This window comes from Thermobia domestica, chromosome 17, assembly GCF_964235325.1.
Source record: "Thermobia domestica chromosome 17, izTheDome1.hap1.1, whole genome shotgun sequence".
Lineage (NCBI taxonomy): Eukaryota > Metazoa > Arthropoda > Insecta > Zygentoma > Lepismatidae > Thermobia > Thermobia domestica.
The window spans coordinates 164238322-164266009 of record NC_137470.1 but is presented as its reverse complement, the minus strand read 5'-3'; the positions used below and the strand labels follow the sequence as shown (position 1 = coordinate 164266009).

Sequence of the window (27688 nt, the reverse complement as noted above, 5' to 3'; positions counted from 1 at the left end):
TGAACTTTGTGGTGGACAAACACCGTGTGCGTGGGTTTTCTCGGGGTTCTCCCGTTTCCTCCCACATTCTTCATTCCACCATTTCATTCATCTCTCATCATCACCGTCTTCTTTAGCTTTACTGGCATAAGCGTGGGACGTAAAACTCAAAAATTTCATTTCATTTTCAAAAGCAGCCCAGAACAAACAACCGAGACAAAAGAAGCTTTACCTAAATCTGAAGAAGAAGATGATATTTATTTCTGTGAAAGGTCTTTTGCTTTAATTTTATGTTATTATAGGAATCGAATTTATTTATCCTTGTCTCAGGGCGGAAGCTTGCTTATTTCTGTTCTGACTATTTTTAGCTATTGATTTTAGCCACTTTTTCTCGTTGAGTGTTGGCAACACTAGTGTGTTTGACAGAGATGATGTAATATGAACAAACATTGATTGGTGTTCAGCCCGCTTCTCACGGAATTCGCGGGCCGTATTCTGGGTGCCAAGGCATTTTTGCACGGAAACGAAAAATATCACTTGGAAACGTGTGCTACGAACAATATGTGGAACAAAAACGACACAGTGGAAGATCAAATAAATGAAGAACGGCGGAAATGAAAAGAAATGTACTAATATGTGTTGTTGATGTTTTGCAAATTTCGTCCGTGTGGGTATTGTCCCTTCGAGGTCATAGGGAGTGTAGTCAAGCAGAGAACCGTGCGTTATCACTGGCCAGTCTTAGTATTGAACGTGGTCAAATGAATAAGATCAACTTGGACGTAATGGTGGATCAATTTTTACCCTTGAAAAATCGAAGATTTTCTAAAGAAGCTCACGTCTGTGTACAATTTAAAATATGATACGTGTGGTATTTGATACGGACCAGACAAGTGGTCATTATCCTCTTGTGTAAGTGAATATTGTAAAGTGTACTGAACATTTTTTTTTTTAAATTAGTGAGAATCAAGAAGCTGCTTTTATTTTCTTTTATCTTGTTTTATGTAACTAGCGCAAACTAATAGCGGTGCAAGAGCCTACTATCCAAGCAGTGCAGCAGACAGTATGCTTTTTGAATGTAAGTGCAAACTAGTTTCTATTTACTCAATTTTTCTATCATAGTTTTGATGTCTATGTAGCTATTAAATTATTATTATTATTATTATTATTATTATTATTATTAATAATAGTAGTAGTAGTTCAATTTTGTGTGTATTCGCTGTTCACATTAAATTTCAGCTAAAACATATATGTTTAATGTGTAAAATCAACCAGTATATGGTACTACATCCATGATCATCGAACAATAGAAAAATATGATCCACGATTGAGATAGGGCCTCTTTTAAGTTACTGCGGGGGTGGCTCCAAAGCCGGTTTACCGCCACTGAATCTTCCCTCCGGACACTTCCCTTGAAGTGATTCAGAGATAGAAATGAATGAACTAGCTATATGGCGCCAAGCCAAGTGAAAAAGCGCTATTTTAGCGGGACAAGTAGGCGTGGCAATTCCCTCAGAAACATTAATTTTCTCACTACTCTCTGAAATGTTTGCGTCTTTTGTTTTCATGAGGGGGTGGAGGGGGAGATATACAAAAATCAATAAATATAAAAATAAAAGTGAATTAATTATGTTCGTGAATTAATTACTTTTGAACCATCCGATCGATCTCAATCAAATTTTCAACATATATGAAGTTCAAATCTGGGAAGTTTTTTTTTTATCATTTCATTTTGAGTGATCTTAGGGTTGGGGGAGGAGAGGAGGGAAAATATATGAAAATGAATAAAACTTAGTAACTCTTGAACCACCCAACCGATCTCGATCAAACTTTCAACATAGCTAAGGTTCGGGCCTGGGATGTTTTCTACATTTCACTTTTACACTGCAACGAAGGGGAGGGGGAGATATATGTAAAAAAAAAAAGGAAAAATAAGTGACTGTCTTTGTGACTTCATCACGTTTAAACTACCAGACCGATCTTAACCAAATTTTCAACATACTGTAGGTGAAGTTCAGATATGAGGTGGTTCTTATCGTATCACTTTAACTGTAGATCTTAGGGGAGGGGGAGGGAAGGGGAGAAGTCTATTAAAATAAATAAAACTTCATAACTCTTGTACCACCAGACCTATTTTGATCAATCTTCCAACATACATACGGTTCGAGCCTGGGATGTTTTCGTTATTTCACTTTTACGGTGTAACCTAGGGAAGGGGGAGGGGGAGATATATGTAAAAAGAATAAAAATAAAAGTGACTGTTTTTGTCACTTCATCACGCTTTAACCACAGGACCGATCTTAATCAAATTTTCAATAAGAATGAAGTTCGGACCTGGGTTGATTACTATCATATCACTTCGACGGTAGACATTAGGGGAGGGGGAAGGGAGCTTACAGATATATAAAGATAAATAAAACTTAATAACTCTTGAACCACACAACCGATCTTGATCAAATTTTCAACGTAGATTTCGTTCGGGCTTGGGATAATTTTTATCATTTAACTTTGACGGTGCAAGGTAGGGGAGGGGGATGGGGAGATATATATGTAAAAAAAAAAAAATAAAAATAAAAATAAAAATGAGAGTGACTGTCTATGTGACTTCACTCTTGAACCACCGGACTGATCTCGATCAAATTTTCAACGTAGATGAAGTTCAAACATGAGATTATTTTTTGTCATATCACTTTGGCGATGTAACTTAAAGGAGGAGAAATACATTTACAAATGATCGAAAATGACTGATATTAGTGTCGAGTCGATCGTTTTTGAGGTCGCTGAGCGCTGAGATGAACAGTGACACTTCTAATGCCGTGGCCCGCAACATGGGGAGGAGAGGGGATATATAAAAATCATCGAAAATGACCAATATCAAGGAGCGCTTTAGTAATAGTAAAAAGTGACTGACTAACGAAACATATCACTATTTTTTCTTAACTTAACCCAGCAAAGCGGGTAGTTGATGCTTGTAACCTATAAAATAAAAGTAAAATCAGACTCATTTGTCAATCTGTCTATATCACATAATTAACTATTATATGCTATTATTAACTATTATATTACTGCCATAAAACAATTGAACCACTAATTTTCCATTATTATTTCGTTATTTTGATTAGCCTTTCAACTTTCGAGTTTCTTGTATTATAAAGAAAAGTAGCAGGGCTGTCAACGTACGGGTTTAACAATTCAGATACAGGTGTTCGGGTTGGTATTCAAAATGTACGGGTGAACTATTAATTTTGACGCTGGTTTTCTTTGGTGGTTAAATGCAACAAGTCGATTATTATTGAAAAATGAAAACAAGTATATGTCTGTTCAGAAATAAATGTTAATTACAGTTTCAAATCAACATTATTTTGATTCTGTAACAAATATTGCCGAACATAGATTTTTAAAAACAAATCTCATGGATGTGTGTAACTGAAATAAGGTTCTAATTTAAGGAAATTAAATTTGAAGGACTCAAGCTGTGAATGTACGGGTGAGCAGGTTTGAAAAGTTGGCAGTCCTGGAAAGTAGAGGGAGAATTCGACAAAATTTTATTTTGACTCGGACAGTGACATCATTTGGCTCTTACAAGTTCAGTCACTTCCTGGAACTGTTTGTGCCTCAATCACTTGTTGGAACTGTTTGTGCCTTTGGTGCTGTCACGTGATATGTGGTTCACTTTTCACACACAACGTTGATTTAAAAAAAAAAATGATTTACTTACGTTATGAAACACAGCTGAGCGAACCTCAGAATGCGAAGAGGATTACAAGCCCCGCAAGGCTAGTTTTATTCCACCTTTAACCCCAATGATAATACCACGTGACATAACTTCACGATCGGGTGAAGCAGCTTCAATAACATTCCTAAACTGCTCCAGGAACCGGGTCAGATGAATCGGTTGCAGTTACTGTCCAAGTCAAAGTAAAAGCTTTCTGAGAATTCATATTATCAAGAGTCTTGATAAGTAATAATATTTATTTATATGTTTGTGCTGAAATTCAAATTACACATGGCACCAGGTAAGAATATTTTGAAATGACGCCCCTGGTTCAGATCTTCCTTGCTGGGGTAATTACTTTAAAGTTCCTCGCTTTTCATCTTTGTTTTAATATGGGTTATATTTATGATCGAATTTGTGCTCTATTTATGTTACAATAATTTCTAAGAATATTTGTTGTATAAGCTACTATTTGTTCTATTGTCTATTTATTTCTGATTGTTAGGGGGCTATATATTAGACATCCCACTAGACAGATTAGACATCTCTCACTCTGAACCAGAGGCGGATCTAAGGGGGTATAGGGGCTATAGCCCCCCTTGACGCTCAACTATACACTGGATAAAATAGGCTTCAATCCTGCTCTACACTGGATAAAACAGCAAACTATGGTTTAGCCCCTCCCTTGATCATATCCTGGATCCGCCACTGCTCTGAACCATAGATGACCATTTTGCACTGGGATCGCGCTAACTTGCGCTCGCGATCACTTCCCTCGACTGAGCTCGCGATTACTTTTCTCAACTGGGATCGCACTCACCTGTCAACTGGGCTCGCGCTTACTCGGGCTCACGCTCACCTGCCTCAACTGGGCTCGCGCTCACTAATTGGGCTAGCGCTCGCTTCTGTCTGGGCTTGCATTCACTCGGACTCGTGCTCACTCCTCTCAACTGGGCTCACGCTCACCTCTCTCGATCGGGCTCGCGCTTAATCGAGCTTGGGCTCATTTCTCTCAATTAGGCTCGCGCTCACTCGCGTTCGGGCTCGCAAGTTTAGACCATATGAAATGGGCTGATTAATGGCGTACTCCCCACTCCAATTTCCATCCCTGATACAGTTATTAAAATTAATCGGCATTTTCTAAAGTTTCCTATTTTTTCGACAGCGCTAACTATTATCTGAATCGTTTTTTTTGTTAAAATAATGTCAGTCACTATTGTATCTATGTTCATTGGTTCACAACTAAAACAAATAACAGCCTCAAACAAATACAATTCCCTCATAATAATTATGAAAAAGTCTGTTTCGTATCGAAGGATGTTTGAAGTCCTTTGAACAATAAAATGATAGCTAAGACCTCAAACAGTCATCAAAATGTTCTTTTTCTTCTTTTTGTAAAGTTGTTTCAATCTTCCTTTTCAATTCTGGACACGGAGTGCGTTTCTTATCTTTTTGTTTCTGAAGCAAATGGGTTCACGTGAGTGCGAAGCGAGCGCGGGATCGCACTAAATTGATCTCGCGCTCGCTCGGGCTCACGCTCACTTCTCACGATTGAGCTTGCACTCACTTGGGCTCGTGCTCACTTCCCTCAACTGGGCTCGCACTCAATTATCTCAAATGGTCTCACGATCACTTCTCTCAAGTGGGCTCGCGCTCACTCGGACTCGTGATCACTTATTTCATTGAGGTTGGGGCTCACTCGGGTTCGCGACTTTGGACACCTATGCTCTGAACACAGTGCAGAGAAGTAATTAAAAGCAACTGCTGGCCTGCAATAAAGGTATCATCCGATGTTTATCTCGTACCACTGCTCGATGTTTCCGCGATTACTAGTCCAGTCTTTAGGTCCCGGGAACAGTGGTGGAGTGGGTCATGGGTCACGACTTTTGTCCAGATCATCTGTGTTTAAGATTCACTTCTCAGACCCGGTGACCCAGATAGACTTAGCAACACGGACAGAACCTGAGATTTAGCCAGACCCAGCGATCCGGACAGACCCAATGACTCAGAGACTTGTACAGGTCTGGCGACTCAGAAAGCCGAAATGTCATCTGTGCAGCATGGTGATTAATGATGTCCACTGCTTGAACTCGAACATTCATTTGTTTGATTCTCGTTGTGACATTTCTTAACTAAGATACATATACCATGTCCTGAATATTTGAAATATAATTTCACGTCTATCCATTATTCCGTACGTGATTCTTGAACAAATCCTATACAAAACGGATTAACAAAACACTGTTAGGCTCAGCAGTATCTTTTATAGTATTCTAACCAAGTTTTGCAGGTCGATTAAATTTTGACGATTACTTATAAGAGAAACATATAGCTTGTCTTTTTCGTGATTCTGAAACATTTGTACTCTGATAAACCTTGTAGTTTCCCGGTGGGGGCACTCGGTCGAAAAATTGTAATAGCTTTTACAGGCCAGCCACCTTGAATGAGATTTTCCTGGGTTTTCCTAATTCATTCCAGGCAAATGCCGGGGTGGTACCTAACTTACAGGTCCCAGGCCGTTTCCTTCCTTCCCCAATCTTTTCTTCCTTCCCTTTCCCCGGATAGTGTGCTCGCCAGGGGACGTCATCCCTCAAACGTGACGGGCTAAGTAGCCATAAGATGCCGAGAACCCAGAAATCTAAATCCTAAACCTTGTAGTTATTTTTCAGTGCAATGTTTGACACAGATGGAAACAACAATTTAGTAATATATTTAGTAAAAGGTCAATGAGACAGGAGAGAATCATGTTTGCGGAAATTATGTTAGAAGCTTCACATTTGACGACGTGGGCCATTCTGGGTCACAGCCGTCCATAGGTTTTCCGAATTATTCCGGGTCATACATCTGTATGGATCACGGATCTACTTTGATCAAATCGGGTCATGGGTCTGTTAGGCTCACGGGTCATTCGTGACCCATTCCATTGCCATCATTGCTTAGCGCGACAACCGTGGGGTTTTGTGATATGCTGATGCTCAATATAGAGGCTCTAGGCTTCGAAAATCTCTTGGCTGTGTGTTCCACGGTGAGGTCTCGCACCTCTTGAGTCTGTCCTTGTATTATACTCCTAGCCTTAATATCCCCATTATACATTATGACTTTCAATAGTTTATACTGATGATACTATCTAATGGTTTACATTTGATTCTCTTCCGACAAAAAATAAAAGTGAATAACAGTACATTATACATTTCGTTTGTGCTTCAAATACCTATTTTAAAATTGTTGGAAACTTGCAGTATCGGCATTAATGTACTTTGTTACTTAGATTGGGATTTAGCGTCCCTTTGAAACAGCGAGGTGTGTTATGACACGTGGAAACGTAGGACCCAAACCACACAAACTCCCGCTGGGAATTGAACTTAGGTCTCCCGCGCCGAAGATTAATTTTTTTTTATGTTGTCACAATTGATTGTTGAATTCATGCCCTACATTTTTCTTTTAAGCAAGTTGTTGAGGAATGTGGAGGGAAAAGACTTAGCGTGTTTTCATCTGTCCTTTACCATCATTAGTTGCGAGCAATTTTCCTAAGTAACCAGTGAAATTACACATTAGAGATGGCGCGCTACACCCGCGTCAGAATAACTGGCGGAAGTAGCGCTCATAAACTGTAGTATTGACACTGTGATTATCAAAACATGGCGGAGGTCAAACCAAGTTTTGAGGAGCTGCTCGTAGAGCAAGTAAGAGAAAATGGAATTTTATACAACGTAAAACATGTGAAATATAAGGACTCACAGCTAAGGACAAGAACATGCCAGAAAATTGCTGAGAACATTTTTATTGATGGTAAGTAATTTTATATTTATGTCGTTAAATAGTTGTATTACCGGGGACAATAAATTAGTTCACATAAATAACTGATTTATTAGCTATAATAACTGGTATGTGCAAATTTATCCTGATCAGACTTGAATTCAATATTTCTATAGATGCCGTATTCCGGTCGAAGCTGGAATGTGGGGTAAACCCACCACATTTCCGCGTCTCGTTTTCAAGTATATTCCAACTAAAACAATAGTTCTTCGGAAATCCATTATCGCACAAATCTCTTCCATCCTTTCGAAATTTATTTTTTGAGCTCGGCCTTCATAGCTTCAGGTGAAATGCCTATAACTTAGAACTTACAGTGGATACGTGACTATTGCGAAGACAGTATTTATGCACGCGTGATAAAATATCGAAATATAATATGTAGGCTATCGAAAAATACTGTTGCACTGTAAACATTTCGTCCTATTTAATCTGCGGTAAATACGCTCATAGTGTCAAAGTACGCCACTGGTCCATCCTTTATTTCTCTAGCTCAGTCGTTACAGATTTTAACGCGCCTGTCCTGTAAAGACTTCTTATATTTAATGTTAAAAATCTCAAGTTCATTTGACTTTGCTGAGGTTATGCCAAGTTATCATTACCGGCCCGAAGCTTCTAAAAATGAAAACGAAATCTTTCAGTTTAACGTCCCACGGTTATGCTTGTTAGGCTAAGGGAGACGATGATTAAAGCAAGTTAAGAATGATGGTAGAAGTGGTTTAATGAGAAAGGGAGAGAACTCCGAGAAAACCTACGGACACGATATTGTCCACTACAAACCTATTTAGCCGGGATCAAAACAGGAACCGCACCCACCAAAGGTAAGCGCTTTACCACTGAGCCACCGTGCCCCTCCGAGGCTTCTGTGGACGTTTTTAAGACAAGTAGCTTTTTTAAAATGGGATAAGGTTGTTAGCCTCACGTCAAAACTCCAAGCTGGAGGACCACTCCTTGCCGTCTGTCCGCGACTGTTTGTGCAGTATAATCGCAGCTAACCTCTATATTTAGAGGGCTTCTCCTCGATCCGCAACCTGAGGACTCAACTTGTCGTTGTGACAGGAACCCATGTTACATGGTTATTATGGGAATTAAACTGAAGAGTCCATGCACTCATCAACGAGTATATGTACTGATACGTAGAATTGCTATTTAGCGTGCATAAAGGCCAAAGTTTGATTCCCGGCGAGAGGTAATGTAGTTTGGTTCACAAGTTAAGCTGTAGGTCCGTGGTTCATATAATATTACTGAAAGGGACGCAAAATCCAGTGGCGTATTTACGATTTTGTCTTGGGGAGCGGGCTTTGCTAACTTTAGCCCTGGTAATTGAAAATTCTACAAGATATTTCATTTACTTTAACCCTGCGTTACTCGCGCACGGTCTCACGTTCCGGGCGTAGTTTTTTTTAAGTTAATTCATCGGTAACACGTGCGGACAGTCCGTATAGCTTCCGGTTGTAATTCTCCAAGTCCAGAGCAGCGAAGATAAACCTTCCCCGTGAACTGCAAATCAGAGTTCGAAGAGCAATGGAGTTCCAGATCATCAGCAACCTGCAACTGTCGAAGGTAATGCTGGAAGATGCTCATTTTGGTCGTGGAATCAGAACACAAAAAACAGATTTACAAGTGCCAGATACAAGAAATACATCTGTGGAGAGCATACAGGCCCAAAAGCAATGTTTTTTGATAAGTTATTTCCAGTAAAAAGTTTTTTTTTAGTTATATATTTGGTTACAAGTTTTTAGTAGAAATTTTTAAGTGCAGCTATTATTGTAGGCATGTAATTACGTAAAACATGTAATTACCACTAGAATACTTGCTACTGTATGTAATATTAAAGTTTTCCGTAAATTTCAACGTTTCCTTTCCATTATAACTCATTTTTTGCAATAAAAAGAAAACACGGTGTCTCAGTCCGTGCGCGAGCATTATTGTAACTTTTCTAGCGCGGGTAACGCAGGGTTAATATAGTAAATAAAATTTCGGAGGGGGGTAAGCCCGAAAGCACCCCTTATATACGCTACTGGCAAAACCCCAATCCAACCAACGTAAAATTGCGAAGAGAATGCAGTCAGAGGAAAAACACAAAAATACTACCAAAGTATTTTATATATAGGATGTATGAAAAGTCCAGAGCCATAGACCAACTTTCACTATACCAACAATACAGCATTGCTCGGAAATTGGATTCGAGATGTAAGATCATCCACGTAACAATTTGCACGTTCCTCGTGTCATTTTTATAGGCCCTTACATCATGGTCGAACAGCCTCATGAATTGGAAAGTATGCTTTTTCATTTACCATTCGCAACACTGCCAGTGTGGAACCCGAACAGCTTGTATGATTGAAATAAAAATCCGTCATATTAAATTGGAAATCATCCATTTCCAACAACTTTCCTTACCTTCTAGTTTATTCATAACAGAGTTGGCCTATGACTCTGGACTTTCGACATGCCCAGCATACAGAGTTATTCTCGTAACCGGCAACAATGGGGCTTGGTCGTTTCTGGAAAGATTTTCTCAGATAATTGGAAAAATGAAATGAAATCTTTAAGTGTTACGTCCCACAGTTATGCCGGCTAAACTAAAGGAGATGGTGATGATGAGAAATGAATGAAATGGTGGAATGAAGAAAGTGGGAGGAAACGGGAGAACCCCGAGAAAACACACGCACACGGTGTTTGTCGACCACGAAGCTCTCTTCGCGCGAACTTGGATCAAACCAAAAACCCCATGCGCGAGAAGTGAACGCTCTACCACTGAGCCACCTCGGCCCTCTAAGATAATTGGATATACAGTATAGTAAAAAAAAATGAGCAGACAACCTACAAATCAAATTCATACGTTTTCTCACATACAAAAGGACAGGATTTCATCCCAAATATGAAGCATGATAATTTACTTGGTAACTTTACACTTGGGACACTTGAACAAAGACCTCATTTTCTAACACAGACTTTTGCACTAGAAAGTAGACCGTATAGACATAATTGCAAACATAATAATCCAGGTTCCATCCTTCAGAACGCGCAAGGCGAATAGTGGCCTGTTCTACTGCAGGACCTCCTCCATTACCTTTAGCAATTCGTTTTAATATTTCTCTTGTGGCACCACGTGGTCAACGATTTGTAAATGGTTTTGTGTAAACTCAGTATCAATAAAAGAAAGGTTGTGCTATACAAGCGCAGACGCCTCGCTCGTTGTTTTGCGTGACGTCACTACCAAGAAGCAAGTGAATAAACATACGAATACGAAGCAGGCAGAACAGATCTATTTTCTTTCTTTATGCGTAACATTTTTGTTGTTAAAACTCCTCGTCCTACACACAAACTATGAATGAATAAATAAATTAGCCAGCAATAAATAGAACATTTCTTTTCTTAATGCAACTTGCATTATAAGGAAATTAACAGTGTGTATTGCATGATCATTTATTCGTTTTTTAATGAGATAGGTAGTTCTTGAATCATAATTACATTTTAAATTTATTTAGTGGCGTATTTAGGGGGGATCTATCGGGCTCAACCTCCCCCCGAAATAAATGTTAGTTTTTCGCATTCCACGTACAACAATCTTTCTTACCATTTCTAAGAATTTCATTGACTTTCCATTTTCTTATGCTCTTTGTTCAGAAATAATACTGTATTTGTCAAATTTCACTCCATGTAAGAACTGCATTCTTTTTTTTTTCTTTCTTTCGTCCATTCTACTCTTGTGATTCTTTTTCTTAATTGTTGTTTTCTTTCGTTTCTCCTATCAAACTTTCGACCGTTGGTAGTTGCGATTCAAGTTGGCCATCGTCAGTAACACCAAAACTAAGAGGAGCTCCTCCGTGGCTCAGCGGTTAGCGTACGCGCCTTTGGCGTGGGAGACCCGGGTTCGATTCCCGGCGGGAGCTCATGTGGTTCGGATTCCACGTTAATCAGTAGGTCCACGTCTCATATAGCCTCGCTGCTGAAAGGGACGCTAAACTAAAATCAACTCAACTCAACCAAAACTAAGAGGAGCTGATAAGTGAAACTGGTGTTCCACACCAACTTGCACGGATATAAAAATAACGGGACTTTAGTTATTGTAGCAAAGAAATGTTTACATCGTTGAGCTATAAAGAAAGGTATATATGTTTGAATTAAAGAAAATCAAAGGGGGGAATAAGTAACTCGGGAAATTTTGTAGGCCAAGAGGATGCTTTCTTTTTCTTCTACGAATAGAAAAAAAGGCTAGATTCACTGCTAAATTTTTGTGTGTATCGTATCACATAAGAATCACTAGAGGGTCCGCGGTGGCTCACTGGTAGAGCGTTCATCTCTGGTGCATGGTGTCCCTGATTAGATCCCAGCTCGCGCCAAGTGAACTTTGTGGTGGACAAACACTGTGTGCGCGGGTTTTCTCTTGGTCCTCCTGTTTCCTCTCGCTTTCTTCAGTCCATTTCATTCATTTCTCATCATCACCGTCTCCTTTAACCTAGCCGGCGTAAACGTGGGACGTAAAACTCAAAGATTCACCAGTCTGCAATTCTTGTCACTAAAACTGCAATCAGTATATTCCAGCTTCAACTTGTCTCAACATTTTTTTTTTTTTCAGGTAAAAACGTACACAGATGAAACTGAATATTTTCATTTATTTTTGTAAAATGAAATCAGTTAAGTTGAAAATGAGATTACAAATATTCCACGTGTTTTTGCAGGAGCGTCATTTCAAAATTGTGTGTGGGGGTTCTCCACTGACAAGAGCTTCACGTTTTCTTCCTAGTATAACTTATTAGTAAACGATAGATTGAAATATATTCTCAAATTCAGGTGGGCAATTGCCCCCGTGCTTCCTCGTGTTGTGCATAGCCCCCGAAACAAAATCCTATATAGGCCACTCAATTTATTTATATCTGAAATGTTATTTTGAATGTATGTATGCAAAGTTACAGATAAGTATACAGTGGGTCAAATAAGTTTCCGTACACCAGAAATTAGTAATTTCAAAATGTTATAATATCTTAAAATAAATAAATAATAAATCGCAATTACGTTAGCTGAATTTGTTCGTGTCTACTTAAAATGTGTAAACATTATAGTGATGGTATTGATTATATCAATAGTATAACTGACGATTTAAGTTAAGTTGCTGAAAAATGGAGCTCAAAAAAGTTTCCGTATTGGGTACAAATATACAAACGAAGGAAGCAAAACACACACCAAACAGCATTTTCAATGGTTACAGATGACAGTAGCGTGCTCTACTAGTGATAAGGTACTACTGCAGTTAAATTTGGGAAAGGAAGACCTACAGAGGCAGTAAAACGACTCGTCAAAATGGAAGTGCCCATTCCAATACGTGAGCTAATAGTAAAATTTAGACAAGAAGGTAAATCTCTTAAAAACATAGCAGAGACAGTAAATAAATTACACTCTATAGTACAATACATTCTAAATAGGTGTAGTGCAACAAATAGTTGCAAAGTTCGACCGCGCAGTGGCCGTCCAGCGAAGCTAAAGAATAATCATAACCGTGTTATTTTAAGAACTATTCGAAATGAACCCAAACCAAGTGCTCCAAAACTAGCTAGTATGCTTGAAACTGACTATGGTGAACAAATGGTTCCTGAAAGAGTTCGCACTATCATCAGAAAAGCGGGCTACAACTTTCGCGTAGCCAGAAAGAAACCATATGTTAGTAAAGCAAATGCCAAGAAATATGTCGAGTTCCCAAAAGCTCATGTGGACAAGCCAATTAGGTTCTGGAACTCTGTTTTATTTAGTGATGAGAACAAGTTCAACATTCATGGATCCGATGTAAGAGATATTGTGTGGAGAAACCCAAATACGTACATGGAACCGAAGCATCTGTGTCCTACTCTCAAGCATGGAGGTTGTGGTATGCTCTTCTTGGGGTGTATGAGTGCAGTTGGAGTAAGACATTTGGATTTTATCGAAGGTACAATGGACCAACATGTTTACCTGAACATTCTAAAAGAGAATCTCCATGACAGTGCAAAGAAACTGAATATGGGAGCCTCTTTTATATTCCAGCAAGATAACGACCTTAACATACTGTACGAAAAGTGAAAGAGTGGTTGTCGTATAATCAGCTGAAACAACTTCATACTCCTCCACAATCTCCTGACTGTAATCCTATTGAGCATCTGTGGGATGAATTAGGGATGTGCATTAGGAAACACAATATTAGAAACAAGGACTAGTTGAAAACGCATTACTTGAAGAACGGAGGAATATCTCCTCTGTAACTACATCAAAATTGGCCACTGCAATGCAGAAACGAATGAGAGAAGTACTTAAGGCCAAAGGAGGCCAAACTGATCACTAACTGGGGCCGAAATGCAAAGTGGTGCCCTTATTTATGTGCATTTCTTTATGTGTACGGAAACTTTTTTGACTTGTAATATGGTCAGTATTTCGTGTATATTTGATTTTCTTCTAAATTATAGATACCAAATGTTTCATTCTCTTATGTATATGCTTATTATGGAGTTCCTTATAGAAAACTTATAGAAATTGTCCTTTTCTTTCTGTACTTTGTAAGATATATTACAATACATAACCGGACAACATCTGTATGGAAACTTTTTTGACCCACTGTATATCTGTTACCAGGGCAATATTTGGAATTTGCGGGACCTGAAGCTACAGAAAATTGCGGAACCAGTGATGAGGTGAATTCCACATTTGGTATAAATAAATAAATTAGTTTGTGTCAGTTTCGACTTTTCATATCATTGATAGTGATATCTCATTAAATATTTAAAACAATGAGATAATAATAATAATAATAATAATAATAATAATCAGTGGATTCAGTTACGGAGGCCCTTTTGAATACGGAGGCCTCCCAGTGTTGTATTTTTGTTGAATATACGGCACTCAGGGTTAATTAAACTGCAAATTCATCTCCTCGAATTTTATAAAATGTAATCCTTCCGTGAATTTTAAAAAAACGTCAAATCGGCTATCCACCATAGGTTTATGTTATTATATCCATTATTGACGTTATGATATGGAAGAAATCGGAGAAAAGCAATACTTTAAAACAAATGGAGGATATAGTATACGTAAAGCCGCGTCAGTTCCCGAAGGAGCTGGACGTTCATACTTTTAGGGATTATTCATTGAGTATCTACGAACTTACCAAAAGGGTAACAAAGCGACTTTGATTTACTTATCAACTGATAAGAAAATAAAAAAGAACGTACCTGTACTTTATATCTGCATGTGTAGTGCCCTTGTACTTTATCTATGACTATGTGTGTGTGGGCGGGGGGGGGGGGATTTAACGCATATCGCATGTCTTGTGCACATAGATACTTCTTACTATTGCACTACGTAGAAAATTTATGGTATTTCATGTAGAAGTGGTAATAGAACACAGAAAAAACGCAGATCACGGTTCTCATGTATACTATTACCCAAATGGACACTGTATGACAGAGAAGAAAAAGATCTGGACTTACTGCATATGTTTAGAAATAACCGAACCTTCTTCCTTTGTGACTTGTCACCAAACTACTTGAATTACTTTACCAACGGAGGGAGTGAGGAAGGTGGCTGATAGTCTTATCAGAATGTTTACTTCTTTCTCTTCTTCGACAGGTGTTCGGCGAGATTACCAGGTCTACCTTTTTTTGTATTGTAATTCAGAAAATGAGCTTACCGTTTTCTTTCAAATAGGTTGATGCATCGGCACGTATGCTAATGTAAAATTCGCAATCGATTGTTTGATTAGGTTTTAATATTACAGTTCAACTTAAGGGTTATATGGGATAAACCGTATTGTATACAGCGAGATTCAAAACATTACTCGGACTTATATCCACGGCAGACACACTCATTGGGATCGAACCCAGAACCATACGCATATAAATCACTTGGCTCAGCTCTGAGTTAAACTAAAAGCTTGTTTCATGACGAGTAAAACAACATATTGCTTACAGCATAGGTAATGATATGTCACAGCCAAGTAAATACAGAACTGGAGTCCTATCACGAACCTTCCTATTGAGGTTGGTGAGCTCCTCCGTGGCAAAGCAGTTAGCGTACGCGCCTTTGGCGTGGGAGACCCGGCTTTGATTCCCGGCGGGAGCTCATGTGGTTCGGATCCCACGTTAATCAGTAGGTCCACGTCTCATATAGCCTCGCTGCTGAACGGGGCGTTAAACCCAAAATCAACTCAACTCAACTACTGATGTTGAGATAATGAAAAGCTGGGACCGGAGACAAATGGTTGAAGAGAAAATATTTCAACGTTAAATGAATCAGTTTCGTGCGAAATGGTGTGGGTTTCAGGGTTTTAACACCTTTGACCAAGATGATATCCAAAAATAAACACGTACCATATTCAGATATATTATACAAACACCTGAAATTTACGGAGTTCAAAGCCCCTTTCACGAACTTCTGTGTACGCCGCTGCATGAACTATCCAAAATTCTGATCCTTTTACTGTACGACTAGGTTTCTAAACCGATGCTGCGAACATTTCAGAAAAAATCAAATCAACAATTTAATGTCCCGTTCTTATGCCTTAACGAAAGTAAATGATTATGAAAGGAATTAACGGAATGCCCCCAACCAATAATTAGTTGAGTCGAAATAAGACATTGTTTATAGGGTTGCCAACTGATCGGTTTTCACCGGCCTGGCCGGAAATATTGCTGTTATTTTGATTAAAGACGGTGACCGGTACAAACTTCTAACCAGCCCCTTTATGACCGTTTTTTTTTTTAAATTTGTATGTAGCTCGAAGCAATTTCATCTAGTTCTAAGTATAGATTTAGAGTAACTCATTCTGTAAATCCAAAACTGTCATCTTTCACCATCTACCAACGATTAATATATTTTGTTCATTTGTTTAGATAATTTTAAAGAGATGACAGGGACTGTCACTGTATCAGGGAAAATTTGAAATTTACTTCTAAGGAATTTTGTACATTTATTGATAATAAAAAAGGACTTCTTAAAGCAATTTCCTGTAGTTGAAGTATAAGTTTGAAAGATGAAATTTCATTTTGTAAATCCAAAATTGTCACTTAAGGATTAATATACTTTTGTTCACCTGTTTCGATAATTTTAAAGAAGTGGCAGTTCCTGGTAAATACTGAAGTGATCAATGCCAATTTCAATTTCTAATTTAAAGCACAATATATTTCTATCAATTAAGCTTATTATGAATGCACTAAGGATATGCAGAATACAAGTGCTAATGCATTTTTGTTCACGATAGTGCATTTCCTTCCCCTTGTACTATCCGAACAGAGATACTTCACATCATAGGGAATTTTGAGGGGATGACGCTTTTTTTTTTTACTTTCCAGAGTTGGCAACCCTACTGTTCAATTCCATCGGTCAACCCACACGGCGAACTCCACTGGAAGCGGGAACCTTTTAAAAGGTGGTTTGACGTCACCAGTCGTTCTTGGTGACGGTCGAGTAGAATAAATCACGCGGGAAGGGATCAGATGTATTTGGTTCACTGAGCATTCCAAAGTGCCGGGAAGGTGTTGTGTTCCGGGCTGTAAAAGTTCGTTGTTTCTGAATATGTGTCGTGCTTTTCTTTTTCCAAAGAAGATCCGTTACGTGAAGTGTGGGTCCGTAATATTCAACGAAAAAACTGGAGTCCCTGCGTGTCAAGTGTGTGTGTCAAACATTTTGAAGCTGACTGCATTTTACGTGAAGTTTCCTACGTTGATTCCAAAGGTGAGTTGCAGCATTTTGTATATGACAAATCACGTTTGAAAGGTGCGTCTGTGCCGACTATTTTTTAGTGGTCTTCCTTTATATCTATGAAAAAAGCCACCTTCAGAAAGAAAAAAGTCCCGATAGCAGAGCTTTAAAAATTAAGAAAAGACAGCAATTAGCTGAAAACGAGGTCTTAAGAAAGTAATCCATAGAAGGATAGAAGATATGATATTAACTTACGAACAGTTAGTGGAGGGAATTTGTGATAAACTGTCAAAACTGCAATACGAAAGGAAGGCTGTTGGGTACAAGATCTTGAACGATAAACTTGTGTACGCTGTAAATTTTATTTCTGTGACAGTCAGGGTTTGAAAAAACCCGGGCTTTTTTTTTTTTTGAAAAAGCCCAACCCACCTGGGCTCATATGGTTTTTTTCGGGTTTAATCTTTTTTTTTTTTCAAATATTTCAATGTCTTTGGGCTAAAAGTGTTAAAATGTGATTTATATTTCAAGATTGTCATTGTTACAACTTGCAACAATTTTCTACTCACTGCTCTTTTGAAAAAAATTGCCGCCATTTTGAAATTTTACATTCGATTGCCGAGAAAATCAGTACAACAAATTTAGCGTAACTCGTGCTTTTACCGTCGAAATTTCAACTTAAAAGACTGAAAATTGCGCTTCGTAGCATGGATACTCGCTGTTTTGAAAAAATGGCCGCCATTTTGACATTTTACGTTGGTATGCCACCAAAATCTATACAGGAAATTTAGTGTGTCTCGTGCTTGTACTCTGAAAATTTTAACTTAAAAGGCCGGAAGTTGTACCCTGTAGTGTGTGTGGTAGAGGCAGACAAACGAGTGCAGTTGGTTTCGTGTTTAACGTCCCTTTCAGCAGCGAGGCTATATGAGACGGGACCTATTGATTAACATGGAATCCGAACCACATGAGCTCCCTCCGGGAAGCAAACCTGGGTCTCCCACGCCGAAGACTTATACACTAACCGCTTAGCCATGAAGGAGCTCGGCAGACAAAAGAACAAATGTAGATCAAGTCATTCAAAAGCCTGACTGACGTTCGCCAAATATGAATACCAAAAGGGGTCTATTAATTTAAAAAAGAGATACAATTCATGTTATATGAAATAAATAATTTTTCAAATTCATGTTATCTGAAATAAATAAATGTTTCAAAATGTCATATGGAATTAACATCTTCCAGCGTAAATAAACCTCCCATATTTTCTCCATGAGAATACGGACACCTCAGACCCCCCCCTCAACTTTCCAACACAATGCAATGAACTGTAGTCTGGTTATGAACAAAAATATAATAGGCCGCAGTGGCTCAGTGGTAGAGCGTTCACCTCTGGTGCATGGGGTCCCTAGCTCGATCCCAGTTCGCGCCAAGTGAGCTTTGTGGTGGACAAATACCTTGTACGTGGGTTTTCTGGGAATCTTACGTTTCCTCCCACTTTCTTCATTCCGTCATTTCATTCATTTCTCATCATCACCGTCACCTTGAGCATAGCAGGCATAACCGTGAGACTAAAGCTAAACGATTTCATTTTATTTAATTTTTTTTTCAATAATATATTAGGCGAAAGTTCACTAAGCAGCAGCTGCTTTTCTCTCTTCGTACCCTGCAATTAATTGTACGGACTGAAGATGCCTAAAAACTTAAGATGTGCTATAAAAATGCTTTACAGGAAAACAATATGCAAATTATTTAAATCAATGGTACAATCTACCTTCAGTATTCTTCGCACGTTTAGCATTATTTATTTACATGGCTCTATTTGCCAAAATTACGTTCGTCAGTTTAATCTGATGAAAAGCTGATTTTTCTCCCTGTGTCGTGTGTAATTGTCAGGACTAGATTTACATTTTTCTAAGACCTGGAGAAAAGCACAATTCTGTGCCCTAGCCTCTGAAAAAGATTATAATTCTTGTTAACCTATCTAATGTGTTGCTGGAGAAAAGGTCAGTCACCTTCTCTGTGTTTTTAAATGTAGAAACACTCAAAGCCATTTTTTTTTTTTTTAATGTTCCGGAAAGTATCCTAGTTTCTATGAAGTGCAATGGAAAAAGTAGCATTGCAAATTTTGCTCGCTATCAAGTCGCAGGGTGGTGTAATAACTTCCTCGAAACTGTTACCTGCAACAGCGTACTGTTCATTCACTAATTACAGGATTTCTAGCCAATGTCAGATTTTTTTTTTTTCACTTTTCGAATAAGATGATATTGATAGCAGAAATGGAACGGAGTTAAAATACGGGACATTTCCCTGTCACGACTAAATTTACGGGGACGCGGGACACTCGGGCCCAAAAACGGGACTCTTCCGTTTTTTACGGGACGTATGGTGGGCTTAAGCGTAAAATAAATAGTTTTATTGTTGAAGTATTCATTTCCGATCCTTCTTGCGTTTAATTTCCCGAGCACTTCTTTCACGGCGTGTACATCAAAACTTCCACTAGTACGGAAATTTGAACCCAGCACTTGAAATAGTAAGCGGTACATAGTCTTCGGAACTCCGAGCATTAAGCTTCTTAAATTTGACAAGAATTTTTACGCTATTGCTGGTGTTGATTCTACAGAATAATTATTTGAAGAGTAGCAATAAATGACTGAACTAAACTGTTATTGTTGGAGAACCAAATTTTAGTTGAAGAAACTTGTGTTTTACATCAAAGGTAAGAAATAATGCTAATAGTTTTACTAATGTATTTACATATGTACTATTAGTACCGACACCTATGACCTTAAACCCGTCAAACGTATGAGTGATAATGTCCCTCGGTGTCGCCAAGTTGACGAGCACACTATTCACGGAAAATATTTTCTAAAGTACAAAATTGCTTATCTTACTTCAAATAGGCTATACGCATAATCCATACATTAATTTGTTATATAACTATCTCAAGCTAAGGTAAGTTTTTTTTAATCATTTAGGGCATTCAGAACTTTATAAAGGTCTTATGTTGAATGTTGTTGTCTACCTTAACGTGGAAGCCTCTAATTCACCCAAGAAAAGTCTAAAATCTGATGAAAATCACTTACAATGTAATCACCTTAGTTGTACCAATAATATACTAACAAATATGTCAAAAACCCAGGTGGGTTTTAAAGTGGTTTTTTTCAGGTGGGTCCAACCCGAAAAAACCCACCGGGTTTTTTCGGGCTGTGCCCACTTGAGCAAACCCTGGTGACAGTTGAGTTTTATTTAAACATAGAAAGAGATTTAAAGGTTTCTACATATTTGAATGATAATCCAATTAGTTATCAACAATTAGGCGGTATTCTTGGAACCAGGAGCGGATTAACGCATCTGGAAGCCCGGGCCTAGAAAAGATATGTGGCCCCTGTCTAGGACGCCCATGTCTTGGTTTCCAAGGGGGGGGGGCAAGCATAAGCTAAGTTTTAAATATAGTTTCAAATTTTGCTGTAGCTAATGTAAAAATTCTATTGGGTTTTCAATATTCCCAAGTACAATTTCCTCTTAGGGGGCGAGTGCCCCCCCCTGATGAGCGCCCTTGGCCCCTGTTGATTTCGCCTAATACCTTTTTGTGAAAGTACAGTAGGAAAGTTAAGGGAATATGTTTCGTATTTTTGGTCATATTTTATTTTATGATGATGATTGTATCTTCATGATTCTTTTTAGATAACCAGGTGAGATTTTGATTATAGTGGAGGCCCCTGTTCACCTGGAGACTCGGGGCTACAGCCCCCGTAAGCCCCCCTTTAATCCTGCCCTGCTTGGATCAGAGTTGTTGCACCGTTATCACAACTCATCTATCTGCTTTCGATTTGGAACTGTAGATCGATTTAGCATTTTTTGCGGGCTCTGTAAATAGCGGCATACCAAAATCAGATAGGTGAATTGCGATAAAGATATCACATGTAAAATCGTATTGTTTAGTTCACTAAGTTTCAGTTTTTCGAATATTTTTATTTGTTTTGAGGATATTACAGAAAAACTCTAAACTTAGCGGTAGTTTAATTTCGCTGTAGTGAAGACCCTTAAGAAATGGAGCTCTTTGAAGCAACTCATGAATAATATCCTTGACAAAAGTGAACTTCTTTCTATAGAATTAGTGGTAAATTGTTTAAAGTCTAAGATTCAAAATTTAAAAGACTTTATTGAAAGACGATGAAACTCTAGCCGAGGACTGGAATTTTTATCGAAACAAATTACCTTGCTTTTCACCTCAAAGAAATACTACTTCCCTCGCATGATTCTCATGGCTTTCATAATTTACATGCAATCTAGAAAGTGTTATGAAGTTTTAATAGAAAACTTCTAACATTACCGCATCCTAAATATTTACAAAGACTTACAGCATCATTGCACATTTCTCCAAATTCCAAAAGCGAGAACAACCACTTTACGAAGACTATCGGGAAAACATTAACGGAACTAGCTAGATGGGTTATTTTACAATTGGACGAAATATATGTTCATGAGGAAATAGACTAAAAGTCTGTAAAAATAACTGGTTTTGCACAGAGTCATGATGACCTGACAGAAGCTAAAACTGTGGGAGTATTACCACTCAGCTCAGCGACCGCGAAAACTATGGATTTGACACTGATATCGGTCATTTTAGATTATTTTTACATGTCTCGGTAACCCCTCCCCCCGCAGGTGACCCCCGGCCCGCATACAATGGTAGCTGAATTTGAAAATCATCGCTAATGGAAGTCCCCATTAGTATCAACGACCACGAAAGCTATGGATTTGACACTAATATCGGTCATTTTGTATTATTTTTACATGTCTCGGTATCCCCCCGATGATCCCCGGCCCGCAAACCGAATGGGGTAAATTTGGAAGTTAATGCAATCGGAGTTTCACCATTGATCTCAGTGACCGCGAAAACTATGATTTTGACACTAACGTCCGTCATTTTGGATTATTTTTATGGCTCGCCCCCTTTAGACATCCTGGCTCGAATTTTGAAAAAAAAAAAAAAACTTCGTCTTGGTCTGGGGCCTGGACCAAGGTACCCGTGACCAAAATTTGGTAACTCTCGGTCCACTCGTCTGGTCCCCAGGCCGCACAAGATACAAAGACAAACACTCTATTTTATTTATATTAGAAGATAAGATATACCGTATATGCAAAACTAATGCTTGTCGGAAAAGGATGAAATCATGGATCGCATGAAGACCCCTTTATGAAATTTGCATACACCACTAGCTCAAACCAGTGGCGGATCCAGGGGGAACGATCTCCCCCCCCCCCCCAGAAGAGGAAACTTTCTTATTTTTATATATAAATAAAACAGAATTTTGAGCTCTTAAAAGTAGCTCTAAGTAGCAGTATTATAACCCCCCCCGCAGAAGTCCGTCCTGGATCCGCCCCTGGCTCAAACCATACAGGAGTTAAACTTAGTTTTGGATGCTGTGAAACTGTCACATGTGGGTCCACGTGGAGAATGGTGGGGCCGACTCCTCAAAGGCTACATTTTATAGGCACAGACCTATATATAAAATAATCCATTACTTTGTTCTGAGTTGATGTAAGATTTTCTAGTTTAAACGTACAATATTCGTCCAGGATGCGATCCACCCCCTCCAAACGATTTGATTTGATTGTTCAGTTTAGCGTCTCTTTCAGCAGCGAGGCTCCGAACCACATGAGCTCCTGCTAGGAATCGAACCCAGAACTTTCACGCCAAATACGCGTACGCTAACCGCATAGCCACGAAGGAGCTCCCCTCTCCTTTCGTCTTTTAGTAAAATAAAATGTAATCAAATATGTGGTGATTTCAGAGGTGGGACAGAGGAGGGATATTCCCCACGATGCATGTCTCTAATCGTGCTTACCCTGGGTTACCAGTATTTTAGCAGTACCTACTTTCACCCTTCGTGTATTCCTTCGAAGCAGGCTTACCATAATTTTTGGACACCAATCCCGGACATGTTTTGAGAATGGGGTTGGGTTTTGAGAATTTTTAAAAAGGCTAACTTTAAATTCCACAAATGTTTTTACTAATTTTCTTTACTTAAAATACATTTTTGAACAATTGACTCAATTATTTTATAAATTACTAGCATATATTACCCGCTTCGCTGGGTTGAAATAAATACTTTAAATGCACACTGATATTGCTCATTTTGGATCATTTTAATGTATGTCATCCCTTCTCATCCCCCAAGTGTCAGGGCTAAAAATGGACTTAAACAGCATCAGAAGTGTCACTGTTCATTTAGGCGACCACAAGAACTATAGATTCAACAGTAGTATCTGTCATTTTTGACCATTTATATATATGCATATATATTTCCCCCACCACCATGTTGCGGGCCATGGCATCGGAAGTGTCACCGTTCATCTCAGCGACCTCAAAAAATGTGGATTCAGCACTAATATCGGTTCTTTTCGATGATTTTAAAGTATCTCTTCCTCCAACTCCCCCAAGTTGTGGGTTTGAATTTGGATTTAAACGGGATCGAAAGTACCACTGTTCATCCAAGGGATCCAGAAAACTATAAATTCGACACTGATAATGGCCATTTTCGATCATTTTTATATATCTCTTTCTTCCCCTCCCCCAAGTGGCGGGGCTGATTTTAGATTGAAACCGGATCCGAAATATCACTGTTCATCTGAATGATCCCAAAAACTATGGATTAGACACTAATATTGATCACTTTCGATCATTATTATATATAGCTCCCCCTCTCCCTCCTGCTTGCTGCGACACACGACATCAAAATTGTCACTGTCAATCTCATCTACTAATAAAACTATGGATTCGACACTAATATTAGTCATTTTCGATTATTTTTAAATGTTTATCCCCCTCCCCTACGTTGTGCCATCCCCCTCCCCAACTATCAGTGCTGAACTTGGATTCAAAACTGCTACAGAAGTGTCACTGTTTCTCTCATCGACCCCGAAAACTATGGATTAAACACTAATATCGGTCATTTTTAATAATTTTGAAATTTCTCTCCCCCTCCCCTACGTTGCATCGTCAAACTGAATAGCCTAAAACAATCCCTGCCCCTAATCTCATGTATGTTGAAAATTTGATTGAGATCAGTCGGGTGGTTCAAGAGTGATGAAGTCACAAAGGCAGTCATTTTTATTTTATTTTATTTTTTTTACATATATCTTCCCCTCCGCTACGTTGGCTCGTCAAAGTGAAACGATAAAAAATTGCTAAGGCCCGACCCTCATATATGCTGAACATTTGATCGAGATTGGTTGGGTGGTTCAAAAGTTATTAAGTTTTATTAGTTTTTATTTATACGTCCCCCTCCCTAGGATCTACTGTTAAAGTGAAATAGCAGATATGTTTTCAGATCCGAACCTCATGCATCTTGAAAATTTGATTGAGATCGGCCGGATAGTCCAAGAGTTATTAAGTTACAAAAATAGTCACTTTCAGTCTTATATAAATTGATTTTTATATGTTCCCTCCCCATCCCCTAGGTTGCACCGTAAAAGTGAAATGACGAAAACATCCCAGGCCCGAACCCTATCTATGTTCAAAGTTTGATCAAGATCGGTCACCAAGAGCTATTAAGTTTATTTTTATAGATTTCTCCCCTCCCCCTCCCCTAAGTTCTATCGTTAAAGTGATATGATAAAAACCACCTCGGGTCCGAACCTCATCTATGTTGATTTTTTAAAGATCATTTAGGTGGTTTAAGCGTGATGAAGTCACAAAGACAGTCACTTTTATTTTTACTTTTTTTTACATATATCTTCCCCCTCCCCTTCGTTGCACTGTAAAAGTGAAATGAAGAAAACATCCCAGGCACAAACCGTATCTATGTTGAAAGTTTGATCGATATCGGTTGGGTGGTTCAAGAGTTATCAAGTTTTATTCATTTGACATATTTCCCCTCCTCCCCTCCCCTAAGATCTACTGTCAAAATGAAATGATAAAAAAAACTTTCCAGATTTGAACTTCATATATGTCGAAAATATGATTGAGATCGATCTAGTGGTTCAAGAGTTATTAATTCACAAACATAGTCACTTTTATCTTTATATTGATTTTTGTATATTTCCCCCTCTACCCCCTCCCCGACGTTGCTCCGTCAAAGTCAAATCATAAAAATCATCCCGGTACCAAACCTCACCTACATTGAAAATTTGATCAGGATCGATCGAGTGGTTAAAGAGTTATTAAGCTTTATTTATTTTTTCTAGGTCCCCTCCTCCCCCTCCCCCAAGTGGGGCCGCGGTGGCTCAGTGGTAGAGCGTTCACCTCTGGTGCTTGGGGTCCCGGGTTCGATCCCAACCCCCGCCAAGTGAACTTTGTGGTGGACAAACACCCTGTGCGTGGGTTTTCTCGGAGTTCTCCCGTTTCCTCCCACTTTCTTCATTCCACCATTTCATTCATTTCTCATAATCACAGTCTCCTTTAGCCTAACCGGCATAACCGTGGGATGTAAAACTTAAAGATTTCATTTCATTTCCCCCTCCCCCAGGTACTACCGTCAAAGTAAATAGCTAGAAACACTCCCAGGCCAGAACCGCATCTACGTTGAAAATTTGATCGAGATCTGTCGGGCGGTTCAAGAGATTAGGAGTCACAAACATAGTCACTTTCAATTTTATAATATAGATTATTTTCTGATTAAAATATTTTTTCCGGAAGATCACTTCCCCACTCATATTTCCACCCTGCCTACACCTGCTGGAAATTTAAAATCATCTGTCAGTATTAAAGCTCTATGAGACGTGCTTCATATATCGACTAAATGTGTGTCAGAAGCACACGGAGGGGCGCGGTGATTCAGTAGTAGTGCTTACCTCTGGCATGGGTCCCTGGTTTGACCCATGGATGACATCTGTAATATTTTCCGTGTACAAGTTTTGCTTCAGTAGACTTAAATCCGATTAGAACCACTTGCCGAGTAAAAAAAAAAAAAAAAAAAAAAAAAGTAACGTGAAACAGTTTCGCAAACTACCCACTTGGCTTCATCAGATAGTGTCTGAAGCCAAGTGAATAGTTGGCGAAACTGTTACACGTTATTATTATTATTATTATTATTATTGTTTTATTCAGCGATTGGTTTTTATTGCATAACATCGTAGCCGTGGGTTTTCTCCCGTTTCCTTCCACATTCTAATTCCACTAATGTTTCCATCATCGTTTATTTTCATTAATTATCCGTCTCTCTCAGCCTAAAGAGCATAAGCGTGGTACGTTAAACTAAAAACAAATGCGAGCTTTTTCCGAGAGTCGAGTTTTGGACTCCTGCATCGAAGGTAATAAAACCATCCATTTAATCACCCGAAAGCGTTTTCCTTTTTATGGTAAACTTCAGAACACAGAGATAATTTAAATTTAACAGCTTTCTAATTTCGCTATAAATAATAGTTGTGTTCTCTATTAATAGAGACTGCAAAGAATACTGCCAACCTGTAATGAACACTTCCGCCAGAGGGTATCCTAAACCACAAAGGAGAAATCTGTTTACCTGTGCGAAGGACAAGAAACCAACCATCAGAACAAACTCAGGTAGCTTTACAAAGGTTACCATGACAACCAAAATGAGCCAGGTGAATTCAAAGGATGTCGTCAGGGAAAGGTAAAATCCAACTGAATCAAACTTGTGTCTGATTGGTCTACATTTCCGGTCTTCCCCATTTTCCTTTGAATCTTCCACGAAGCGTTGTAGACAAGCCTTTTGTTGACATGCCGTACAGGTGAGCAAAAGAAGACAGGTGGGAGAGCGAAAAGCCAGTGTTGCTAGTTTATTAGAATGTTCACGCATCTGAAAGAAAACTGTCAACGAACTCGAAAAGTTCGTTACTGAATTTTCTATGTCTGTGTCTGTCTGTTATGTGCGAATTTTTCAATTTTACGCCCTCTATTCGATAGAGCATCAAACACTATTTGGGAAAGTATGGAATTTTTCGCGTCGCTCTTAACGTTTCCCAGGTATTGACCAAAAAAGTTTGGATTTCGGGAGATTTAAGGAGCCATATCTCGGGAACCGTAAGTCATAGAGAGATGATATTTTGCGAAGTTTTCAATTTTGAGCAATATAATGTTTACCGTAATTTCATATTTTTTAAACAGTCATTTTACCCAAGGTGACCAGAATTTTTACTTGCGGAAACGGGACGCATACGAATCGGCGACGGGCAAAGTTTTAGAATTTCTTATATATAGTTACCAGAATATTGTCATCAAAATGAAGGTAGGAGGCGGAAGATGTTTGGAACAAGTCTGTACATATACAGGGCGTTGCATAAATTTGGCTCAATTTTTTGGGAACAAATTTCTCACATCAAAATAAGAAAAAAATGTTCATATGGATCTGTGCTCAAAAGTGGATAGTTTCGGAGTTTTAGGGTGCTGCAAACGTAAAACAAATGAACTTCAAAGTTCCTAGCTCCACTACTATGGGACCTATCGTAGTCCAGTCAAGACATCACTGAGGAACTGGTATGCGAACTATCCAAATATCCATATTTAAGAATGCTCCAGTACTTTCACACCAATTTGCGGCACCCCATAACTTC

The 27688-nt window shown here is 38.7% G+C and overlaps 1 protein-coding gene across 5 annotated transcripts in view; it reads left to right on the top strand.

Annotated features, from left to right (window-relative positions):
- Positions 1-420: 420 nt before the first annotated feature.
- The window catches only part of LOC145674459 (uncharacterized), a 334728-nt gene continuing 307460 nt past the window's right edge, over positions 421-27688 (top strand). For 3 of the 5 annotated variants that reach the window (XM_081744537.1, XM_081744535.1, XM_081744536.1), the window contains exon 1: positions 421-1054. The gene's annotated coding sequence lies outside the window, so the exon portion shown is untranslated. Of the gene's footprint in view, positions 1055-16914; positions 17207-27688 lie in introns of those variants that run through there. The other 2 variants (XM_081744538.1, XM_081744542.1) reach the window with 2 other exon arrangements.